This window comes from Pseudorca crassidens, chromosome 6 (genome assembly GCF_039906515.1).
Source record: "Pseudorca crassidens isolate mPseCra1 chromosome 6, mPseCra1.hap1, whole genome shotgun sequence".
Classification (NCBI taxonomy): domain Eukaryota; kingdom Metazoa; phylum Chordata; class Mammalia; order Artiodactyla; family Delphinidae; genus Pseudorca; species Pseudorca crassidens.
Window position 1 is genome coordinate 67990001 of NC_090301.1, and position 24149 is coordinate 68014149.

The 24149-nt window shown below is 35.7% G+C and overlaps 1 long non-coding RNA gene across 1 annotated transcript in view; it reads right to left on the reverse strand.

The window, feature by feature from the left end:
• LOC137226592 (uncharacterized) overlaps positions 1–24149 on the reverse strand; it is a 135828-nt gene that overhangs the window by 94929 nt on the left and 16750 nt on the right. The window contains exon 2 of the long non-coding RNA XR_010944416.1: positions 22070–22201. This is a non-coding gene — a long non-coding RNA (uncharacterized lncRNA). The remainder of the gene's footprint in view (positions 1–22069; positions 22202–24149) is intronic.

Consider the following 24149-nt stretch of genomic DNA (forward strand, 5'->3'; position numbering starts at 1 on the left):
AATGACTAGCATCCTCAGTGTTTGGAATTCCTGGCCCCTCAGGCCAGGAACACAGCCTGTATATTTAACTCTAAGGAATTCACATAAAATACTGACATGTTTTTATTGTGGATATAGGGCAACTATTCCGAACATATAAAATTAACTGCTTTCAAATATTTACAAGAAAAGGAAATACGGTTTAACCTCTTCTCCATTTGTTATCTCCACTGGTGTTTTTCTTTACCAAAGTTCTATAAAATTTACTTCTTTTCAATGTTACACTTTAAAATAAAAATCAAAACCTAAACGTATTGTTTATATAAGCAGATGCCCTGATTTCATCTCTGTCTACCACCTTTTAGAGACATGGAATCTGACAACTAGGAATTTAGTTTACATTGCATCTAAAAAGTGGTGCACAGGCACTTTGTACTTTAAATCAGAAATTGGACAAATTCTATAGCTCTTTTAAAGATACCTACAAAAGACCACAGATGTAATCTTTAGTTCTAAGAGAACTGTTTTAGATGCCAAGTGTGAAGAATTGAACCACAAAATTAGTGAGTGATATGAGGCTGTATCAAAGGTAAGAGCACAAGGAGATCTTGATTTCAGATGATGAATACTTCTGAAATCTAGAAAGTAGCAAAGGAATAATTTTGGATTAAGTAGCATATTGACTTACAATATGCTAAACCTGCTATTCGTGTGTTTAAAAAAGGTAGTGCTGTTTTGATTTTTGCTCTCTATATTCTTACTGTCTGCTTTGCTTTGTTTAATACATGAACACAGTAAGTGCTTCCTCTGGTTACAATGACTGTTATTAGCTTCTGCGCAAAGAAAACTAAATATTCCATATCATTTGGACATATTGAAAAATGGAACATATATTAATCAAAATGCTGTTTTATCAAATACTCTCAAAAACAAGTAGCATAAAAATCTTGTAAGTTTTGTCTTACCATATTAATATGATTTTATAACACAGTTTTTAATTGATCTCTGTACCGTATTATTTTCAAGTTAATGCCATCAAATTGTAATATTTGGAAATTATCCAAGAATTAAATTATCGGTTCATTCTATATTTTCGCCAACACATTTACAAGACTTTTTTTGGTCTCTTTTCATATCTACTTATTACCATTCCTGACCTCACCCACTTGCGCATAACACACTTTATGTCTCCTTTTAAACTACCAGTAGGATGCTAAAGAACTCTCTAGGAACACTACAGAATGTGGAACAAACGACTGTTTGTCAGTGACTGAAGATAGTGGAAACTAACTACATACTCACTGTTCCAGCCCCATCTAGATACCATTAACTTACTTTTTGTCTGTCTCTTTGGCCTAGAGCAGTGGTTCTCAATCTTTAACATGCAACATAAAAATTGCCTAGAAAAGCTTGTAAAAACAAAGTTTCTTGGACCCAACGCCCAGAGATTCTGATTCGGTAGAGAAAGTAGGAGGACTCTATTTACATTTCTATCAAACTTAAAGATGGGGCCAAAAATGCTGATTTGAGGACCAATGGCCTAGGCATAGAAAAATTTTTGTCCTAATAGGTCTCCAATTCTATGGGGAATTCAAGAAAACATCTGGAGCTGAGTCATCTTGGTCCTTCTCTTGGTGAACTAAAAGTATTTAGCTACCACCTAGAAATTATAAGGAAGCAGTATTATAAACATCATTTTAATTACTTTTAAATCACTGTTAGCCCTAAACAATTACTTAAGCAGAAAGGCTTGGATTCCAATCAACTTTGGTACTGAATACTGCACAACTCAATTTGGAACAAGGATCTTTAAAAAATGTTGATGCCATAAAAATGAAAAAAAGTCACTGATGCGATAAAAAGATTATGTATACATACATAGCTTAGATCATTCTTTTTACCCTCACCCTTCCTTCAATTTCATCCATTTTTAGTGAAAATTTGCAAGTTTAAAAAATTATGAAAAATAGCACAACTAATAAAGTACCATAATGATAATATTTACATTCCTGTTATAATACCTTATATCATCATATCACCCGATGTTTAGCTAAATTATTCTAATAATGCCATAAGAAAGTTTAAGACTTCATCTAAATATGAGTCATATTAAGTAACCAAATATTCACTCAGTCCTATTTAATGCATTTCATCTACACAGTTCTGTAAAAAGTAATAAAGACACATCATTAATAGGGCAGTTATCGTGAGCCTTAGGAAATCATTTCTACCAATTCTTACTAGTTAACATATTTTTACTACATACACAAAAACTCTGGTGTATGTAAGTTAAATTGATTGACTTAAAATTGAGCCTGTTTATAGGGAAACTGCTTTCCTCTCAATTTTTCTGTGAACCTTAAACTGCTCTAAAAAATATAGTCTTAATGTAAAAATTGAGCCTGGATTATATTAATAAACCAATACCTTACTATAGTAGTTAAGTTTTAATTTTAAGTAAGTGACACTCAGGTCAATGGCCAAAATAACAAAATCGTCTTTCCCACACACTGAAATTGAACGATTATCTAGCCTCTTCCCAACAGTGACATTTACATTACCACCTAGTGCTAGTTCCTTTCCTGACCAAAGTTGAACAGTTTCAATAACCTGTTCTCTACATGGTTTGTGAAGCTGGAGGATCCATATATGTACCATTATTTTTAGGAAAACACAACCTCTTTCTGATGAATAGGGTTGGGTGATCAGGTAAGGGATAGAATTCACACAATTTAAGTAGGAATACTCTTAAACATATGGGATGAGTTAACTCTATACTATCTAAAAATCCCAATTGACCCAATTTGTACCAATTTGAGGAGGTGGATTCATCACATACCTGCCACTTCATTTTTAAAAATTTTCTTTTACTCTTCCTGGTGTTCTTTAAGGTTTTGGATTTTAAAGAAGGTTGAAGAAGGTGGGAGAGGCAGAGAAGAGGAAGGTCAGAAAGAACAGAAATGAACTAAGTGGGCTTTATCAAGTAAATGGTGTTTTATTTTTATTTATCATAAAATTGGTCCAATATCTTTATTTCCCCTAAAACCAAACTCATAAAAATATGCTTAATATCTTCAGAATAACAATGCAAATGATACTGCTTATTGTGACAGTAAACAACACTGGGGAGGTAAAAGGGGGTAGTAGGTATAATTAAATATCCTTTTCAAATGCTTTGGTGAAGTGCAGTTGTGATGGAGAATTTTCTAAGCTATTCTCTCTAATCTATAGAATATAGAAAAGCTGTTATATGTCAGTGACAGGTTTTTGGAACGGCAAATCTAATAAACAAATGTCTTCAGTTGGAGATCCAAAATTTTAAGGTTATTATTGTTTATAGACATCTGGTCTCAGTGAATGAAAGGCTAATTATTTTTAAGATAAAAAAGTCAAATAAAAAGTAACAAATTGGTAAAAAGAAAAATATGTAGGTAATACTATTTCCACTACAATGTCTTATAATGCTAAGATTAAAAAAATATTTAAGTCTAATGAAATGATAAATGTCATGTTTGAAAATATGAATTATACTAAGATACATTAGTAGATATTTAGGAATCTCTCTATTATAAATTAAAACTATAAATGTGTAATGAATTTGACTTCACATTACTTTAAAAATGTATGCCTTTCACAACTCAAAGTATTCTTACTCTTATTAAGGAAAGCTAATGAGGCAAAATCTGAGTTCTACATCATCACAGCTATGTATATAAAAAGGTGAATATACTATATCATAGTAATGAGAACAGTACTATTTTCGGATATTTACTATAGGCTTGGTACAGTACCAAGTGTTTTATCTCGTATTTTTCAACAGCCCTATAAGTTTTAAATGTTCATTTTGCAGAGAAGAAAACTAAATCTTAGCAAACATAGTAGTCTATCCAAAGTGAAACAGATAGTAAATGGTGGAGTGAGAATTTTAACTCAGTTCTACTGACTCAAAAGTCCGTGTTCTTCATCATTATCCTGTCTAAAGTCTCAACTGACCTTATATATATATGTCACAGTGATTGAACATAGAGATGACTGTTAGGCATTGTACAGAAATCATGATGGTGTCCTTAAAAGAATAGAGTGCCAGAAATTTTTGGACTTCATTTCTAAAAAAATTTTATTTTATAGTGGAGTAAGTCGATTAACAATGTTATGTTAGTTTCAGGTGTACAGCAAAGTGATTCAGTTATACATATACACGTACCTATTCTTTTTCAAATTCTTTTCCCATTTAGGTTATTACAGAGTATTGAGCAGAGTTCCCTGTGGTCCTTGTTGGTTATCTGTTTTGAATATAGCAGTGCGTACATGTCAATCCCAAACTCCCAGTCTATCCTTCCCCTTCACCCTTCCCCACCCCCCGTAACCATAAGTTTGTTCTCTAAGTCTGTGAGTCTGTTTCTGTTTTGTAAATAAGTTCGTTTGTATCATTTTTTTTCTTAGATTCCACATATAAGTGATATCGTGCGCTATTTGTCATTCTCTATCTGACTTAACTTCAATCAGTGTGATAATCTCTAGGTCCATCCATGTTGCTTGGACTTCATCATTTTTGACCTATCAGACTGATACTGTTACTCACATTTTTATAGTTGTTTGATTTAGAGATAGCAGTTTACATTTTTTGGGTATATCATGCAGGGTATATCATGCAGGGTAGTGCCAACTTTACTTGCAATCATCCCCCACTATATGAGTTAGTACATTATTATTATCTCCAGTTTCTAGAAGAAAGCAAATTTGTAAAAAGAATATTATAAAGACAAATGAGCTTTTTACAACTGCTTAGAAGAAATATACTTTCAAATTTCCCCCTCATCTTCACCTATCATCATGTCCTCCTTCATTAGGAAGTATGTTAAAAGTATTCATTGCATTATGAGATACTTTATTTCTGCTTTCAAGAAATGTACCTGAGAAATGTCATCTGAAATAGAGATATTCTCCATTTTCCAACCAGAAAAGCAATTCTATATTAACAGGTAAACACAGGATACTATGTTCAGAAATGTGCATCACTGCATTTGATTCTCTGATATATTCAACTATGTTGAGAGGTCACTTATTTCTGGCTATTGTCATTTTGGCAGTGGTGGGAGTTGGGGGAGCATGGTAAGCAGAGTCAAAGAATATGTGCAACTCCTCTTTTAAACGTGTATAAAAGCAACACAGTTAAAGCTCATCTCCAAAAAAGAGAAAAAGATGAAAATCAAAATGAGAAATTTTGAGCCAGCTGATTTAACCAAGTGCTCAGTGATGTAAAGAATGCTGCTGGAAATAACTTCTTTCATTTCTACTCTATGTGCTAGAATCAGATATGAACGTCGTCAGCTGCACATTACCTCTGGGAAATAGTGAAGATCTTTTCAAATTTTTCTACTTTTTCTAGAATTCACTTAATTTTTCCCCATCAAGTATTTAAAGTAAAAATAATAAGCAAAAAAAATACACGTTTGGAAAACAGTTCTGAAGGTAGAAAAACCCTTTCATTGACTTTTAAAATAATGCTGTACTAGATTTTAAAGTTTAAAGCAAAAGATTATACTGAAAGTCACACCCGATTGAAATGATGGTAGGTTCCTCTCTAAATTACAAGTTCATATCTAACACTAACCTTTTGTTAGTCTCTATAATGTGCTGCTTTATATTACTTTGCCCTACACTGATAGTTTTTGTAAACTAAGACCTACTTCACCTACCTTTAAAGACAAATGTTTGCTTAGTGTCTATGAACGTGTGCTAACTATAGTCCCTCAGATATTCATTAGTGTTTAGAATTTGCACTTATGGAGGACAATGGCATTGTAAATGAAATTGACCAGTAGCCAAAGGGAACATACAATTGTTTGTAATTAAACAAAAGTGTTGCTTAGTTAATCAAGTTCACATCTTAATATACTTTAAAGCATTGCTGTCTTGTCAAAATGAAGACTTCAGTATTCTGTCTCTTTGGAATGTTCTTTTTTTTAATTGGTAATGAAAACTACGCAAATTATACCACTGAGATTTTTTTTAAACCCACTTAAGTAGAATAAATAAGCCAAGTATGTTTTGATCAAAGTTTTCACTGGAATCTTCTTTTAACTTTTTCAGCAGTTTCATAATTAACAGTTTGTACCGGCATTAGCCTATTTACAGCTTTTGCTCTGCAATGCCCTGAGCTGTTGATCTCATCTTTTTGAATTACAACACAAACATACTGAAACATTACATCCTTCCCTTGGTAACTGAATCATTTATTTGAAACACCATCGATTCGACAGAATTCTTAAGGGAGACAGAATTTTTATTTGAATTTTTAATTTTATTAAAGGTGAGTCTAAAATAAAGAACTCGAAAAGTTGACTGACTTGTTAAAATAAAGGGAATGACATAATTTTGCAGCAAAGCACATTTCTAGAACCTGTAGAACATTATCCAGTTTGAGTGGACTGGTCTTAGTTTTTCTAAACCTAAAGGATCAGGTTTTTCTCTTAAAAAAAAAAAAAAAGGCACAGCGATAAGAAAATCTAAAATTATGTCAAACGAATTACGTTTTAGTTATTAGTGGCTAGTTTGTAAATATCAAAGATCCACTTATTGTAGTGCTTGGAGCTGCATTTGCATGCTGATGAAATGCAAGTGGATGGCTGTGAACTGTAGGGTTATCTCTAGTGCAGCAGTGGGGAGCTCCAGAATCAGACAGTTGAGCATCTGACTGACTCAAGAGTCCAGGCTGCAGACCTCTTCTATTCACTTTCTTTACAACAATTAAAATATGCAAAGTGATAATTTTCCTTAAGTAGCCTTAAATGTGCGATCTATTTAAATGTGAAGAAAATTGCCTGAAGCTTCTGGTGTGAGGGACAAAAAAGAATAAATTATGCAAATAGCAGAAAAGGACTCTACCACTTGAACGCCTAATTTTCCTGTAATAAGCATACTGTTTCATTTAATTTTTTGCCTCTTATTAAAAGTGACAGTTCTTTTGCACTGTCTGATGGTTATATCTGACACAAGCTAGGGAAATGACTGCTAGACTAAATGCTAAAGCATTTTGGTAGCTTTTTTAGATGATGGTTACATTCACAAAGTAATTATGCACTGAAGAGTAGAGAAATAAGGTTTAATTACACAGTAATCGCTTCTGATGGACGCCGCAGAAGTGTGAACACCGCCAGACTGCAATCCATCAATGACAAACCCCTGGCCACTTTTAATTCCTCCTCATTTGCATCATAACCTCCGCACCAAGTTGCACAAATGCTGTTAAATGTTAATAGGAGCTGTCTCTCCACTCAAAATGAATGCTTAAGCTGTTTCATTTTTTTTCTCCTCCACCTCAGACCTTCAAAACCAGCTCCTCTCTGAGAGCAGGCATTAAGCACAGAGCATGGTGCGTGGTCACTGTTGTGCTAATTGGGAGCAACACTTAAAGTTTTATCTCTCAAGCGCTAATAATGCACACTGCTGACAAACCAGTGAATAAGTAATGTACTTGAGTGGGGGTGGGGTGGGGGGAGAAAGGCATGCCTGGAATGAAAAATGCAGTTGGGACCATTGTTCAGTGACTAGCTATTTGATTAGGCCCTGTAGTCATATTTAATCCAGATCCTTAGGGAACATAGACAAAATTACATCTTCATCTCATCAAACATTCAGCCATATTTAAGCATTCAGCTGATCAAGCTTTTATTGTTTTTCTTGCAGCAACACAGAGACAATGCTGTCCTGCATTCTTCAATCCCAGAAGTTGGTGGAAGAAAAGGCCCTCTGAGCTGTGGGCCCGATTTACAGGGCCCACTGTGGTTAGGGGATCCTAGTAGCAAAGGAGTTAAATAATTTCAGTCACTAGGTAGTAATGTTTGAGCTGATAAAACCTCCAGCCTTCAACTCTATTTGTACAGTCTTAAATACTCAATCTCATTTTTCCTTTTTTTTTTTTAAATGTTTTTTCCTCTACGTTGTCTTTAACCTCAGTCCATTTCCTGGGACAGGTCTACATCATTAAACTGCAGATGGTTCCTTTTCTATTAAGCAGCAGGTATCATTCTTGTCCTGACAGGAGGAAGCTCCACCTGCTGCCGGCCCACCAATACTTCCAGCTGACTGCCTTGCAGAACAGGAAGGGTAATTTGTAAGCAGTGTGCTAAGTTTAACAGTAGACTCTAAGAAGTGACAAAAGAGCCATTTTCTGCATGAAGATTGAGAATTATCAACACCTTTCAGTGCATGATAGTTAAGCCTTTATCACTTGAGGAGCTGCTGATAAGGTTAAGAACACTAGACAAACTGCTCATTAGTGGAAAGGTTTGCCTTTTACATTAAAGACTGCTGGGTACTGAAGTTCCTCTAGTGAGCAATACATCCCTGGCATTTGAAAAAAATGAGCTGATCGGTGTACATAAATGAATATGGAAAAGGAGACCTGGAATGTTCTAATGATATTAGTGAGGTTTTTCTCAAGCTTAGAGAATGATAAGCCTGTTAAGTGTCTTCAAAAGCTGTGTGATCTGGTAGGTAAGGCCCTAGGTTAAAAGTCATAACACCTACACTTTGTTCTGTATTTTACCACTGAGTAGCTGTGTGACCTTGGGTAAGTAACTTACATTTGATGAAAACTAAAACATAAGATGATCCAAATATGGAATATCAGGATTCATTAGGCTGCATCAATAAATAATATGAATCAATTATAAACATTTCATGCACTAACAGATTGGTAATAATACAGCAGAGAAAAGATTACTTAAGATCTGGTCACTTATTTTATCTTGGTAATTGGGTTAGGGATTATAAATTGGAATTTATTTCATTCATTTTTAGAGTCCCCGTGTAACCAGAGGAATGACACTGTTATTTCTGTATTCCTGCTGTATAATTTTCATATAAGAAATGGCAAATGATAACTTCCTTGGGGGCTATTTATAACACTTGCACCTATAGTTTAAGCCTCCCAATAATCATATAAAGTGGGTAATATTAACCCTATTTTAAAGATGAAGAAACTTAGGCTCGGAGTTTAAGTAACTTGCATGAGGACACATATGTGTGAGTAGCTTTAGTGGGGTTAGAACCCAACTCTGATTTTAAAGTCTCCGTGTTGGACCATGTTTTGGAACTGAGTTCCATTTGTACAGAGCACAGCCACAAACTGAATCTGCTTCTTTCCCATCCTTTTCTGGTTGCCTGACTTGAAGTCCTATTCATCAGTCTCTCTTTCTTTTGCCTACTTAACATGTTTATGAAATCCTGTAAGGGAGAACAAGGCTACACTTCTGTCACATTAGAAATAGTTCAGCCTACCGATGATATCAGGCCAATATTGAGGAGATGTCCTTAAAAACAAATGCAGTTTTCTATTTAATTTGTTGAGATTAAGCATAACATTTAAAGTCTCTGTGCCCAACTGCCCATCTGGATATGTTGATGGAGATGTTCTTGTCACCTCTCAATGAAATCATTGTGAGCAACATTCCTTTCAGACTTATTGTGCCTACCTATTACCCCGAGAACTCTTATGCACAACTAAGGTAAAGTGTGCTGGCCTCAGGCAAAGCTGTTTCGGAACCCACAACCACACCTTTAAAAGACTGGTCCTTCAATGGCAATCCTTCCCCACTCTGGGATGAAAGCAAGCCGATATTAAGACAGGAAAAAGAAAGGGCTAAGAGTTTTCAGCAACAGTTCCTCATTGCTAGATCAGGCTGAAGAAGGAACAGATGAAGGAAAGATTTAGAGAGGAGATTCCCAGAAAGAACTGATGAGGGAAGAGAGTATACAAACCTAAGGAGAAGCAACTGGACTGGGAAGGAGAGATCTATGTGAGGATACATGCATATTGAAAGACAAGGAAAAAAGCAAAGAATTTTTTTTTTTCTTCTTTCTCTTATACCAGCTTTCTTCTAACATATCAGTTATCTACATTTTGATACAAGTTTCCCAGCTAGCTTCCTTACAGCCTATCTTAGGCACTTCTGAGATATGTCAAGCTACAAATGCCTGTGCTGTATGAGTAAGCACAGGTCCCCAGCCCAGCTGGTCTCTACTCCAAGGATCCCAGGTTTCAGGATCTGCCAACAGTAATCAAGCAATCAGGGTATTTTCTTTTCCCTTGAATCATTGCTACAATAGACTCACTATTCCAGTTCTTCTCTCTTAAGTGACAATTGTGCTGCCAGCCTGTGGGTTAACCATTTATAGCTTTTTTTCACAGAGATTTTGCGTGGTCATGTAATTAATACAATTATAATTTCTTCCTTAATGTCTGTCTCCACTTCCAGATTGTAAACTCCTTTAAATCAATCTGTCTTCTACACCACTACATTCCCAGTGCCCAGCACAGTACCTTGAGACCATCAGGACACAAATGCTATAAACAATCCTTCTAAGAAGGTGATGGCAAGCAAGGAGCAGGGAAATAATACTAAAGGATCCCTAGTAAATTCCAACAGTGAAAAGAATGAAAAAGAGAAAGCTTTATGAATACACACTGGAAACCTGTGCTCTGATGTTTTTAGGAAGAGAGATCAGTGACAGAGAAAACTCTGGTTTTGGATGACTCAGATCTGGGCCCCTTGTCTTTTAACCATAGTGAATCTTAATGTAAATATGTGAATACTGAGCTCTACATAGTAGGAAAGAAAGATGTTATAACTAGTTTTGACATGAAAAAACGAAAAAAGATGATGAAAACTATAAAAATATACGATGAAACTTAAATTGTTTATTTACTCTTTTTAATATAAACAACTGACCTTTAATGCCTAAAAAGCATACAGCAACAAGCCTGGTATCATGTCATTGTCTGTTAATTAATTTTTAGGTGTTATTTAATTTTTTGGGTATAATATGCCATTTTATATAGTCTGTTGCCCATGTTGCATAATCATCTACTCACTCCTTCAAACTAGAGAGAAAGTTAAGGATAAATCTGAATTCATGATTCCCAATTACAATTGACAACTATATGAATATAGTTCAATATTATATTATTAACCTATACTAAGGGGCAATTTCTAGAACTACGTGCTACATTGTAAAAGTCTGCCATGAGTTAACCTATAAGCCTGTTTTTAGGTCTGTTCTTCTATACCAGCATCATAAAGGTTCCAGTGTACTTAGAGATCCCTGAATCAAAGGCACTGTACAAGTAGAAAGTGGTGCACGTATTATTAACCTTTCTGCGCTTGTTTCCTCATCTGTAATATGGGGTTAATGATATTTCTGTGCCTCACAAGAATGTTGTGCGAATTAATGTTTGTAAAGCCCTTTAAGATTCACGGATGAAAGATGCCATAAAAGTCCAAAGGTGATAATATTATAGTTATTGAAACTGGAAACACCAATAATGCTAGGAACTGAATATATATTTGGTTGCAAGGCACCCCATGCATTATGAATTCTAAGGCACTTACAGAAGCTTACCATTTCAAAATTAATGTTTTGATATATATAGAATAAATTCTGAAGAGATATAACATATACGTTATAAGCCAAATGGATGTGATTTGCTCATAACTAGCAAAAACACAGTATCAAAGTCTGCATTTTTCCCATGTTTCTTTATAGGAATTACTGCAGTAGAATACACTGGATCTATACTCAAAATTATATAATGGCAAAATGGTCTATTTAGAAACAGGCAGTAAATGACATGTTAAAAATGCTAACACGATTTAATGAAATCATTATCTATACCTCTCTTATCACTGCTGTATTTTTTAATTTACATTTTGAAGCTACTTGAATAGTTTACAAATATTAAGCACAAAACACCTAATAGCTATCTTTCTGAGAACAACAAAAGAAGTCAAATTATCAGTTGTCAACTGTTTGCCTGAATTCTAATGTGGGTATTAAATATTTTTCTAAAAGTTAAAAATGATATTGTACTAGGGACTTCCCTGGCAGTCCAGTGATTGAGACTGCGCTTCCACTGCAGGGGGCACAGGTTCGATCCCTCGTCAGGGAACTAAGATCCCACATGCCACGTGGGGAAAAAAAAAAAAGGTATTGTACTAAATTCCCATAATACAAAAAAGAAGAAAATAAGTTTTCCAATATCATAGCTATTTTTAAAAAATATTCAAGTATCTCATGAGATTATATACTTATTTAGCCACCCATTCATTTAATCACTTAATAATAGTGTTTATTTGTGCCATACACAATAATAATTTAAAAATACAAGTTGTAGAATATATGTGAGTGTGAATGTGTGTATGTTTATACTTAGAGAAAACAGTTTAGAGACATGTTCACTATTCCATTACCAAGCTTCATAATAATTACCTCTAGGAAGTGGTACGGGATTAGGGAAAGTACAGAAGAACTTTTTTTATTTTACACAATTCTATATTGATTTATTTTGTTACAAAAAGCATGTGTAACTTTTTAATTTTTAAAAGTCACATGCACAGAACGAAAAAGAAAAAGGTTTGAAAGAATGCAAAATAAAAGTAAAGATTGATGAGATAAAACTAAAGAAGTAGAGCTAGAATTTAAGAAACATGCTTAATTTATTGTCAGACTAAAAAGGAAGGACAAATAATTAAAGGGAGGATTCATCATCCTTGATCATAATTTAGGAAAATTAACATGCATATGTATTTTTATTTTTCAGACATATCTTAACTACTTTCTGAGATTTAATTAGAAGGAATGAAATTTTGTCTTTTAATCCATTGAAGCACGCTTTTCAACTAAGTAGAGAAAAGGTTAACTTCAAACAATAGTGGCAAACCAGTCAAGGAAAAACAACAAGAGTTCACAATTAAAGTCAAGGAGTCAAAAAAACGTTATATTTAGAAAGTCAAGAGCTTTGTTTTGGTTGCTTTAGAGGTTTTCCCCAATTTATGGGAGGTTCAAGGTTACCACACTCAGCATCTAGAGCTCAAAGTCATTCCAGAGTTTATTCAATATTACTGTTCAAAGATTTAAATCTGTATTATAATGAAAAAATTTGAAATCTGGGGCTACTTTTATGAGTGTAAGAAAATTATAGTAAAAGGTCACATGGGCCAGCTTACCTCTAGACAGCGGCAGAGAAAGCTACATTTGGAGGTTTAAAATCAAGGAACACTAAAACATGTTTAATTTCTTAACAAAAATTACAAGTTTTTATATGCATATTTAAAAATAAGACACTTCCTAGAACATATAAATGAGTAAATAGAACTGAGATATTATGTGACCTGAATTCCATTTCTTCCACTCTAATAAACATTCTTACATGACTTTTTGTTTCACCTCTGCTCTTGACTTCCTGGCTTCATTATATAGTATCTACAAACTCCTTGGTTAATATTTGGAAAGACTGTGGTACCCAAGGAGATAAAGTACAATAGAAATGCGAGGAGCTAGTGATATTTTACTTAACCTTTTAATTTTGATCAGTTACATAAATATATTGACTTAACTTCCTTAGAATTTTCCAGAATTTCTTGTAAATTGGTAACATTGTGTGTCAGCATGATTACTGATTTCCAGCTGAATGTGTTGGACTGTAATGAAGAGATCAATTTCTAGCACAGTGATTAGCAAATATCAATGGCCAATAAACATTACTGAACGAATGAATTGTGTAAGTAGACATTATGCTCATAATGAAATTAACTGGTTGGCATACTCATATGAAGCAAGCTGTAGAAAAATGTTAACTTCTGAGGTCTACAGCTTTCTACTCCTATCTTTTTTTTTTTTTTTTTTTTTGCGGTACGTGGGCCTCTCACTGTTGTGGCCTCTCCTGTTGCGAAGCACAGTCTCCAGACGTGCAAGTCCAGCGGCCATGGCTCACGGGCCCAGTCGCTGCACGGCATGTGGGATCTTCCTGGACCGGGGCACGAACCCATGTCCCCTGCATCCGCAGGCGGACTCTCAACCACTGTGCCACCAGGGAAGCCCTCTACTCCTATCTTTTATCTAAGTTACCGTCCTATCCTTTTCCTTCTTTTCATTAACAAATTTAAGTTTTCTCAAGAAAACTTAAAGAAAAAGAAAAACTTTGTAATCAGTCCATCTCTACTTAATCTCCCTCTCAAGGACATGTGTTTGGTTTAGTAAATACCAAACACAGATCTTTCTAATTACTTCTTTTCTATCACCTTCACTAATTCCTCTTTCTCTGTCAATCTCTGATCTGTTTCTCTAAAGTTCTAGTCACAATTTTTCCCTCATTCTATACCTACCTACTTTTAGCTTCTATGATATCCTCCACTGAATCCCCAGTTGATATTTCCAATCTCAAATAATCAATAAGTGATATGCATTCTTATTCATCTGCTTGTTCCTTCATCCTTTCATTCATTCATTTACTCATTTATTCATGCAAAAATTATTTGTGATTCCAGCCTTGCCCCGCTCTATCTCAATAAAGCAACTATGGAATCCTGTAATTCAAATCACGTCAGTTCCCTGTGCAAAATCTCTACTGACACTTCATTTCACTGAGTCCTTACAGTAGTCTACAAGGTCCTAAGTTATCCTCCTTCCTCTTAAATTCCGATCTCATCTAACATTAGTACTTCTATTCACTCATTCTGCTCAGCCACCTTGATGTTGTACAAACAAAAAATACACTCTTGCTGAAGAAATTTTACACTGGCACTCTCTTCTTGGGACACTCATCTACATGGCTTAGTCCTTCACCTTCTCCTAGCCTTGGCTTAAATGTTAGCTTCTCAGCATGATTTCACCTGTTCATTGCATTTAAAAATGAAACCCTTCACTCAAGTACTCCCCATCCTCTTCCATTCTTTGTCTTCATTTCACCAATCATCCTCTAATATGAAGGTTGGCAAACAATGGCCCATGGGCCAAATCCAGCCTGCCACCTGTTTTTGTAACGTATTATTGAAACACAGCCTAGCCCATTCTTTCACGAATTATCTACGGTTTGTTTTGTGCTACAATGATAAGAGTCAAGTAGTTACAACAAAGACCACCCGGCTCACAAAGCTTAAAATATGTACTATCTGCCTCTTTTCAGAAAAAGTTTGCCAATCTCTGCTCTAACATATCAAAAATCAGGCAGGATTTTTTTTATTTTTCCATTTTGTTCATTGCTATATCTGTGTTGCCTAGAACAGTAGGCACAGGATAAATATTTGTGAATAAATAAATGAATCTCCTAATACATACATGCCAAATAATGAGCAAGGACCTGCACATGCAGAGGTTTTATTCTCCCTACACGGTCCTTGCAATCCTACTACATTTTTGTGTTCAATTGTGCTCTCTCAGTAAAATATCACAAAATCAAAAACAATGACAATTATTTCACATCTCTCACTCCTTAAACCTCAAACACCCCATTCTTTTTCACTCTCAACCAATGACATTGCCTAATATTTACCTGAGTAAACAGAAGCAGTCAGAAAAGAACCACATCATATCCCAACAGTTATATATGACAACCTATTTGTATTCGTCCCCATGTATAATATTTCTGTCTTCGTGTTACAGTGGATGATCAGTTCAACATCTCCCACCAGCTAAAAGCACTTTTTCTCCACTCCCCCTTAATAGCAAAACTCATCACAAAACTATCTTATACTTGCTGTCACTACTTAATCACTTCTCATTCTTAATTTGCCATAACAAGACTTTCATCCTCACCACTCCAATGAAAGCACACATATCAACGTTACCAACAATCTATCTTGCCAAAGCCAACGTTCAGTTATCAGTCCTCATGTTAGTTGACCTCTAAGCATTTGGCAGAGTTGATCATTGCTTCCTTCTTAAAATACTTTCTTCTCTTTCTATCGAGAACACCACATTATTCTGTTTTTCTATTTCATAGGCTATTACTTCTCAGTCTCCTTTATTGTTTCTTCCTTCTCTTTCTTCACCTCCAAATTTGGGGTGCTCTAGGCCTCGTTCCTCCTTTTTTCTTTTCACTCCTTGAAATTATCATTCATTTCTACAGAGTTAAATAACATCCATATGCTTTTATCCACCAAGACTCTAGCAGAAAATAGATGGCACATTCTGTGTTGGTAATTTGAGGAGAGTTTAATTAAGGAACTATTTGTTTACAAGGTATGGACAAGATATAGAATACCATAAGGGATAAGACAGTACCTGTGATAAATAACAGCAGAGCTGTTTTACAATGGTGTGGCAGAGCAGGCTTGCACTGGCTAGTGAAAACAGACTATTATAGTTTTGTAAGTTTGCAAGTCTTTGTCAAACAGCTATTATTAAAAATTAAGTTCTATAACCTTACAATTAAATAAATTACATTTAAAGGAAAAGTAATAAATATTCAAAATCCATCATTTCTCAATTATTTTACTACATTTTACTGTTACATGTATCCTTGAGATTTATGTCTATTACAAATATATGACAGAAATAATATATAATAGGCTACTTTGCATCTCTTTCCAACTTTACATTCAATGATACATCGTTAGCTTAAAATTGGCCATGGATGGAGAAATTACACCACAGAAATTAGCATAGATTTGACAAAGTGATAGAGAAAGTATTAATAATGCAGATTGTATTTAAAAGAGTTTCACATCTGTAGCCATTACATTGTGAATAATAATTTTAAAATTTGGTAATATATTCTTCCAGTAGTCAAAAACTATTATCTGATTTAGTTAGGAAGTCACTCACATCATTTACAAACAAGTTCCAAAATCTATTTTGTTTCACTTTCATCACAAGTATTAACATAAATGAAAATATCAACCAAAATCCATGCTGGATCTACACTTATTTATCAATTGTAAGAGTTCAGCAAAAATTAACAAAAGGATTCTGTGAAAATCAATTGGCTGTAAGGAATTTAGCGTACTGTATATTTTATTTTTACTCGTAAACTGTATTCTACACATCCTTTGTATCAGAAAAATTTAAAACAAACTTACAAACTTATTAATCTATTTGTCTATGTATGCATATTGTTTTTAGAGATCTAGCTGTTAAATATTTACCAGCATACCACTGTTCTGTCACCTCTCTGAGGCCTGAGGGAGCAAGAAGAAGTACTTAAAGGAAACAAGAAAAGAGAACTATGTAGAGAGAGGGCTGTCAAATAGGAGTTATACCTTTTGGTAGAGGGAGGCAGAAAGTCTTTAGTGAGGGGGTATAGGAGGGAGATAGGAAAATAAATACTTTGACCTCACCCTCCTCTCTCCCTTCCATCTCTCACCATGATCCCCATTTGGGCTCAACTCAAGTACAAGCCAAAGGTCAAAAGAGCTTAATATGTAGTCTATATAGTTTAGTCTTGCAGAACACAGAATGAGATAAAGAATGGTAGAGAGTGGATGTGGAGGAACAGACGGAATTTATATAGGACGATCAACCTTTTTGCATCTCAACATATATAATTGTGCTTCAACAGGTAGAAAATTTGTGTCCCCAAGACAGAGGTCATATGTAGTAGGCTGGATAATGGTTCCCAAAGCTATGAGGTCCTAATTCCTGGAAACTGTAAAATTACCTTATTTAGAAAAAGGGTTTTTGCAGATGAGATTAAGTTAAGAATTTTATCCTGGATTACCTGAGTGAGCCCCAAATGCTATTCCAAGTCTTCTTATGAGAGAGAGGCAGAGGGAAATTTGATATAGACCCAGAGGAGAAAGTGATGTGAAGACAAAAGCAGAGATTGGAGTGATGCAGTCATGAGCCAAGGAATGCTGGTAGCCACCAGAAGCTGAAAGAGGCAAGGAAAATATTCTCCTCTAGAGCTTCTGAAGGGAGTACAGCCTTGCTGACACCTTGATTTTGACTCAGAGATACTAATTTGGGTCTTCTGGCCTCCAGAACTGTGAGAGAATAAATTTTTGTTGTTTTAAGCCACCTAGTTCATGGTAATTTGTTATGGCAGCCACTAGAAACTAATACAACACACAAAGTCCCATCAGGTGCCATATTGTCAACCGAGTGATATCAGTTTGGTCATATTACCACCTGAAATCTAAAACATTAGCCATCACCAATGTTATTCATATAAAGTAGCACTGGAGCATGGGATAGAGTTAATTAACATAAAACATTATGCTAATTAACTGAGACCTATGTTGACACATGTCATAAGGAATTTTCCATAAGATCATAGGTATGAGTTGAGAGAAAGGTGGCAAAGCAGTTCAAGCCAGTACAATAGGAATCTGAGCCACCTGCTTCTACAATTTACTTATGCCTTCTGAACTTGGAAGACATCATTTATACCATTTCCACTTTATAACAGAATTGTTCTGTGCACTTCCGATTTTGTGGTTCCATGAATTAGATAACACCAATTAAAGATCTGCAATTGAGTTGCACAGTACTATGGTATCTATTGTTAAGGTGTTCAGTTTCTATCAGGTCCAGTAGCAAATGAGTCATTGCTTTTTCTTCTGAGTTTAGTTTACTAGCAGAAGAGAGCATGTCCTTACTCCAAAATTCTATGGGTCTATTCTGATTCTCCTATTGAAAACTGCCAAAGGTTCCATGTTGAGGGCAAAAGAGTTTGTTATTCAGTCCATATAGTTTAGCCTCCTGGGGCACAAAACAAAGTGGAGAATTGAGGGGATGTGCTAGTCTGCCACAAACACTTCTAATGCCATTGGGCTTGCTAGGTCATAAGTCCAAGTTTTAGTGCTTTTTCTTGCTCCAAGTCCCACTCAAATCTTGCAACTTTAAGGTTACTCACTAAATACATGAGAGTAGCATGCCCCAATGTGTTTCCTCCAAAATACAAAAAGGCCCACCAAGCATTGTATTCCTTTCATCATGGAGGGTAGTGCATCAAATCAACTCCACTTTAAAGAGGATCTCCTAACATGACCCAGATCACTGGATTCTGAAACTTCATTAAAGTGACAGGCTCCTGCATGTTCATGGGATCTATCTCTAACTCTTTGGTACTCATGTCTCATATTTAAGATGCCTTCTTCTTTTGATTTAACAAGGCCAATGATCATGTTATTCTGTGAAATATCAAGGCAATCAAGTTCTCTCAAGACAGAGAGATGAGATGACATAGGGTAGGCCAAGAGAGTAAAGGCATATTGATATCCCTGCCTTGTGAAGGAAACTATTGCCTCTGTTTATCTTTACTAACAGAGGAAAGGGGAAAATGCATTTGTTAAGTCACTGGTGTCAGAGGCCATATTGATTTCCTCCAGTAAAGATACTACATTGGGAATGTCAGATGTGATTGGCATCATCACTTGATTAAGCTTTTGATAATATATCCTCATTCTCAAAGACCCATCTGACTTTTGCATTGGCCACCAAGCAAGTGGGGAAAATGAGGATATCATAGCATTCACCATCTCTGTAATTGTTTAAGTGTTTGTGGTGGCACATACTCTTGGGATGAGGTATTGCTTTTGGTTTATCTTGGCAAAGGAGGACAATTCCAGGAGCTTCAACTTGGCCCTTATTATGCAACAGAACTCACTCCACATCAGGGAATTCTCTATTATGAAATTTTCCTATTCTTACTACATATTCTTGGCCTGTAGGAAAAAAAAAATGGATCTGAAGTCTCTCTGGACACCTTCTGAAAATGGACTTGGGCCATCTGATAATACAGAATTTATTACCAGGTATTCATAAATCCTAACTCTGACCATTGAACCTCAGTGGTATTTCAGGTCTCCAGGAATTAGTGTCATTTAAAAAACAATATCTAATAACCCCACAAGGTCTATCTGCTTTCCTTCTCAAGTGCAATGATTCCCAAAGTGTGGTCTCTAAACCAGTAACATAAACATCACTTGAGAACTTGTTAGAAATATAAACTCTGGTTTTTCCACCCCAAACTTACTAAATCAGTAGGACCCAGGGATCCATATTTTAAAAGTCCTCCAGGTGATTCTGATGCATACGTAAGTTTAAGAACCACCTCTCCAGGCACAGTCATTGTTAAATAGCTGCAGGTACCTCTGAGGCAGATGTGGAGAAAGAGTCATGCTATATATCTCTGACCCTATTGCCAGGTCATTCCTTACAGGGCCTGGCCTCCTTCTCAAATAAAGATCTGTAGGTCTGCAAAGTAGCTTAAATCTAGGAACAAGATAAGAAATAAATCCCCATTATTGTAACTCAAGTTAATTTTATGCCCACCAGGCCTAGGATTTTTCTTCCTACATATGCCAAGAAGCTCCCTAGTTGGCTGCCCTTTTATTTTGTTTCTAAAGGCTCCATGATCAACGCCACCAAACATCCCCAAAGGTCAAAACATTCTGATTGTTACTTTGTCTCTGTGGCTTATTATGATAATTGTGTCCACTTAGTCTAAATGAATAAGCACCCCTACTTGGCCTCTAACTGTCTGGCACTATTATTTCCACTATCATCAAGGAATGCAATTCCATTGTTCCATGCCCTCCCATCACCTCTCACATAGAGAGAATAACCACCATAGAGCACTACTTCAGTTTTCAAGGATACAGGGACTCCTCCTTACCAAAGGATTCCTTAAGGTCTTGGTAAAGAGCGTTTCCTCAGGGTCTTCTTGGGTAATATAAATGAAGACTGGCTGATCAGGTTACACATAATAAACCCCTTCCAGTGTTACCATTTTTCTGAGGCTTGATTTCTGCCCCTATGTTGTGCCAGGGAAGTAATGTTATTCAGCCTCACTGGATTGGCCCCAACTGATTGAGTCTAGACTTCGAATAGCCAACCTAAGAGACTATTAACACCACTCCTAGGTTCTCAAGACAACACATTAAATCACAAATCCTGAGTGAATAAACCCTTATCAACCTAATCCAGCCTAATATTTTTTCTATCTTGGTCTACGCTCATATAATTCACTCCTACATATACTCTCTAGACTCCTGCCAATTGAAATCAGTGACATTCTACAAGTCTTTCATTCAGTCAAGTAGATTCAATGTCAATAATATGGCTTAAACCTGTTTCTTCCTTTTCATTTTCTGTGATACTTTCCTGGCTCAGGACCTCTTGCATGGTTTATTAATATTCACTAATCTTATTTGTTGATTTTCCAATTCATCTTAAAAAGTGTTTTTCGAGTATGTTCCTAAAACCTGGGTTCATCAACTTATGTGTCTCCATCCTTAATCATTCAGTTGTTTACTACCTGCATCTTCATACCTCAAATTTATCGAGCACACTCTTATCTCCACATTGCACTACTTCTTCCATCTTGGAATTCTCCTTTTTTCCTTCTTTCCAATTTAAGTTTTCATACGTCTTTCAAAGGTAAACTTAGTAGTATTTCCTTTATAAAGTATTCCTTAATTGCCCTAGTCAGACTTAATTGCTCTTCCCCTTTGACGTCAATGCACATTGATTATGCCTTTATTCTCCCTTGAATTATAGTTATCATTATGCCTGTCTTTGTTACTATCTTGAAATTATCTTGAAAGCCAGGACCATGTCTCATTCAGTTCTTTGATTTCCCCAGATTCTCAGCATAACACTAGGTAATATATGTAATAGGTGTGCAGTATACATTTATTTAAATGAAATTACAAATAAAGATTGGCTATTTTGCTTTATGCTATTAAGGATGATTTTTACTTGATTTCTACTGACAAATTCAGAATATTTTTGCAACCTTTCTGGTGACCTCCAAAGATGAAACAATGACTTCAAACCTCCAAAGTAGCTTCTTACTTTTTAAAATGCTTTCATAACTACTCACTGAAGATCTACAACAGCCTCCTCAACTGTATAGTCACTGGTCTTAATTTTTCAGACAAAGTTACTAGATGTTTTTCCAGCTTTGCTGAGATATAATTGATGTATAACATTTTGTAAGTTTATGGTGTACAATGTGTTTATTTGATACACTTATATATTATGAAATTATTACCACAGCAGGGTTAGTTAACACCTTCATCACCTCACATAATTACCATTTTTTGGTGTGTGTGAGAACATTTAAGATCTCTCAACTTTCACTATTGTTAACTATAATCACTATGCATTATGTACATTAGATCCCTAGAACTTATTCATTGTAAAACTGTAAGTTGGTGCCCTTTGATCAACATCTCCCCATTTTCCCCACCTCTCAGCCCCTGGCAACCACCATTCTTCTCTGTTTCTGTAAGTTTGGCTTTTATAGATTCCACATATAGATGATACTATACAGTACGTACCTTTCACTAATTTCACTCACCATAATGCCCTCCAGGTCCATCCATGTTGTTGCAAAAGGCATGATTTCCTTCTTTCTCATGACTGAATAACAGTCCTTTGTCAAAGTTACTAGATTGGCTCTTACAGTTCTTCGCAGCAACTGAGACTTAACCTAATGCATAAGCATATAGACGTGTCAGTTTTGGTAAAAGTTGTCAGAAATGGTAACAATCAAAACCTAAGAAATTAAGAAATATGATTTAGTAGCAGATCACCTCTCTTACATTAGAACTCTTAGTAAGTTACAGTATTTCTCAAAAACAAACGAAAATGTATAAAGTGGATCCAAATATTAAATATTAAGACAAGCAAGGAATCTATAGTTTATGTGAGTTTTATGCAAATTTTGAAGTGATAGACAATTTAAGAGAATCATTTGCCAGCCTAATTTAGTAGTCAAAGCTCACGCTTCTGCATTAGTATTAAGCTAGCTTTCTACTAGATGCTTAAGGAGACAAATGAAAGAATAAATTCTTATTAAATCCAACATTTATTAGAAAACATCTCTCTTAATAATGATGCATTGCTATTTATAGAACAATAAGTGCCTATACTGGCATCTATAGTGTTAAATTGTTTGGTGTAAATTGGCAAGAGTCTTAATATGGTATCTTCAGTTGTATTCATCTTAATAGTTCTAACACAGACTTCTAGGTTTCCTTGATTGAAAACAAAGATTGCTGTACAAGGTTTTTAGATGCCTTCCCATTGTTTTTTTTTTTTTTTTTTGGCTGCATTGGATCTTCACTGCCGTGTGCGGGCTTTGTCTAGTTGTGGTGAGTGGGGGCTACTCTCTTCATTGCGGTGCACGGGCTTCCCACTGCGGTGGCTTCTCTTGTTGCGGAGCACGGGCTCTGGTGCGCAGGATTCAGTAGTTGCAGCACGGGGGCTCAGTAGTTGTGGCACGTGGGCTCTCGTAGTTGTGGCGCGTGGGCTCAGCAGTTGTGGTTCGCAGGCTCTAGAGTGCAGGCTCAGTAGTTGTGGCACACAGACGTAGTTGCTCCCCCGCATGTGGGATCCTCCCGGACAAGGGATCGAACCCATGTCCCCTGCACTGGCAGACAGATTCTTAACCACTGCACCACCAAGGAAGTCCCCCATTGAGTTCTTAAATGTAACCATGTTGGAGAAATAAATCTGGATCATAGATGACCTTACTATTATTCTACACTTACAAAAAGGTGGATTTCAGAAAAATCTATACATATATTTCAAGTTCTGACATCACAATTTCTGGAGATTGTGTTTCACTTGTAAAGATGCATTAAAAATATGTTTTTTAAATCCTCTCCTAGAGTACTCAGAGGGGTTGTTGTCAATGTAATTAAAAGTATTCTCCATAGCATATGTCAGTATTTTGGTTGGGAAATCGCCTTCATTAAGAGCAGTTACAACAATGGCAGTTAGTAATACAGAGAGAAAATACAGTTATATCAGCTGATGGGTCTTAAGTGGCAGAGCCAGGCAATGGTTGCTATTGGTTTCCATCAGTATAAGACAGCAGCCATATTTTCTGGATGCCATAAGAAATTAACTAACAAATAAGGATTCAATACTATAATTCATTCCACCTAGATGATTAGAATCTTTTGGAGATATTATAAATAAGTAATCATTCTATTCTTCATTTTAATACTTTTTTTTTTTTTTTTTTTTGCGGTACGCGGGCCTCTCACCGTTGTGGCCTCCCCCGTTGCGGAGCACAGGCTCCGGACGCGCAGGCTCAGCGGCCATGGCTCACGGACCCAGCCGCTCCGCGGCATGTGGGATCTTCCCGGACTGGGGCACGAACCCGTGTCCCCTGCATCGGCAGGTGGACTCTCAACCACTGCGCCACCAGGGAAGCCCCATTTTAATACTTTTAAAGTTAATATTTAAAGGTTAATACTTTAAAAGTTAATATTATGCTTGTGAGTAGATACTGAGCAGAAAGAACTAAAAATACTGGTTTATGTTAAGGTTACCAGATGCCCAATATTATTAAATAACTCAGTCTTGATCCCATAAAACTTCTCTAATTCACTGGTATTGTTGATATTTTGCAAAGGTTATGCTTTCCA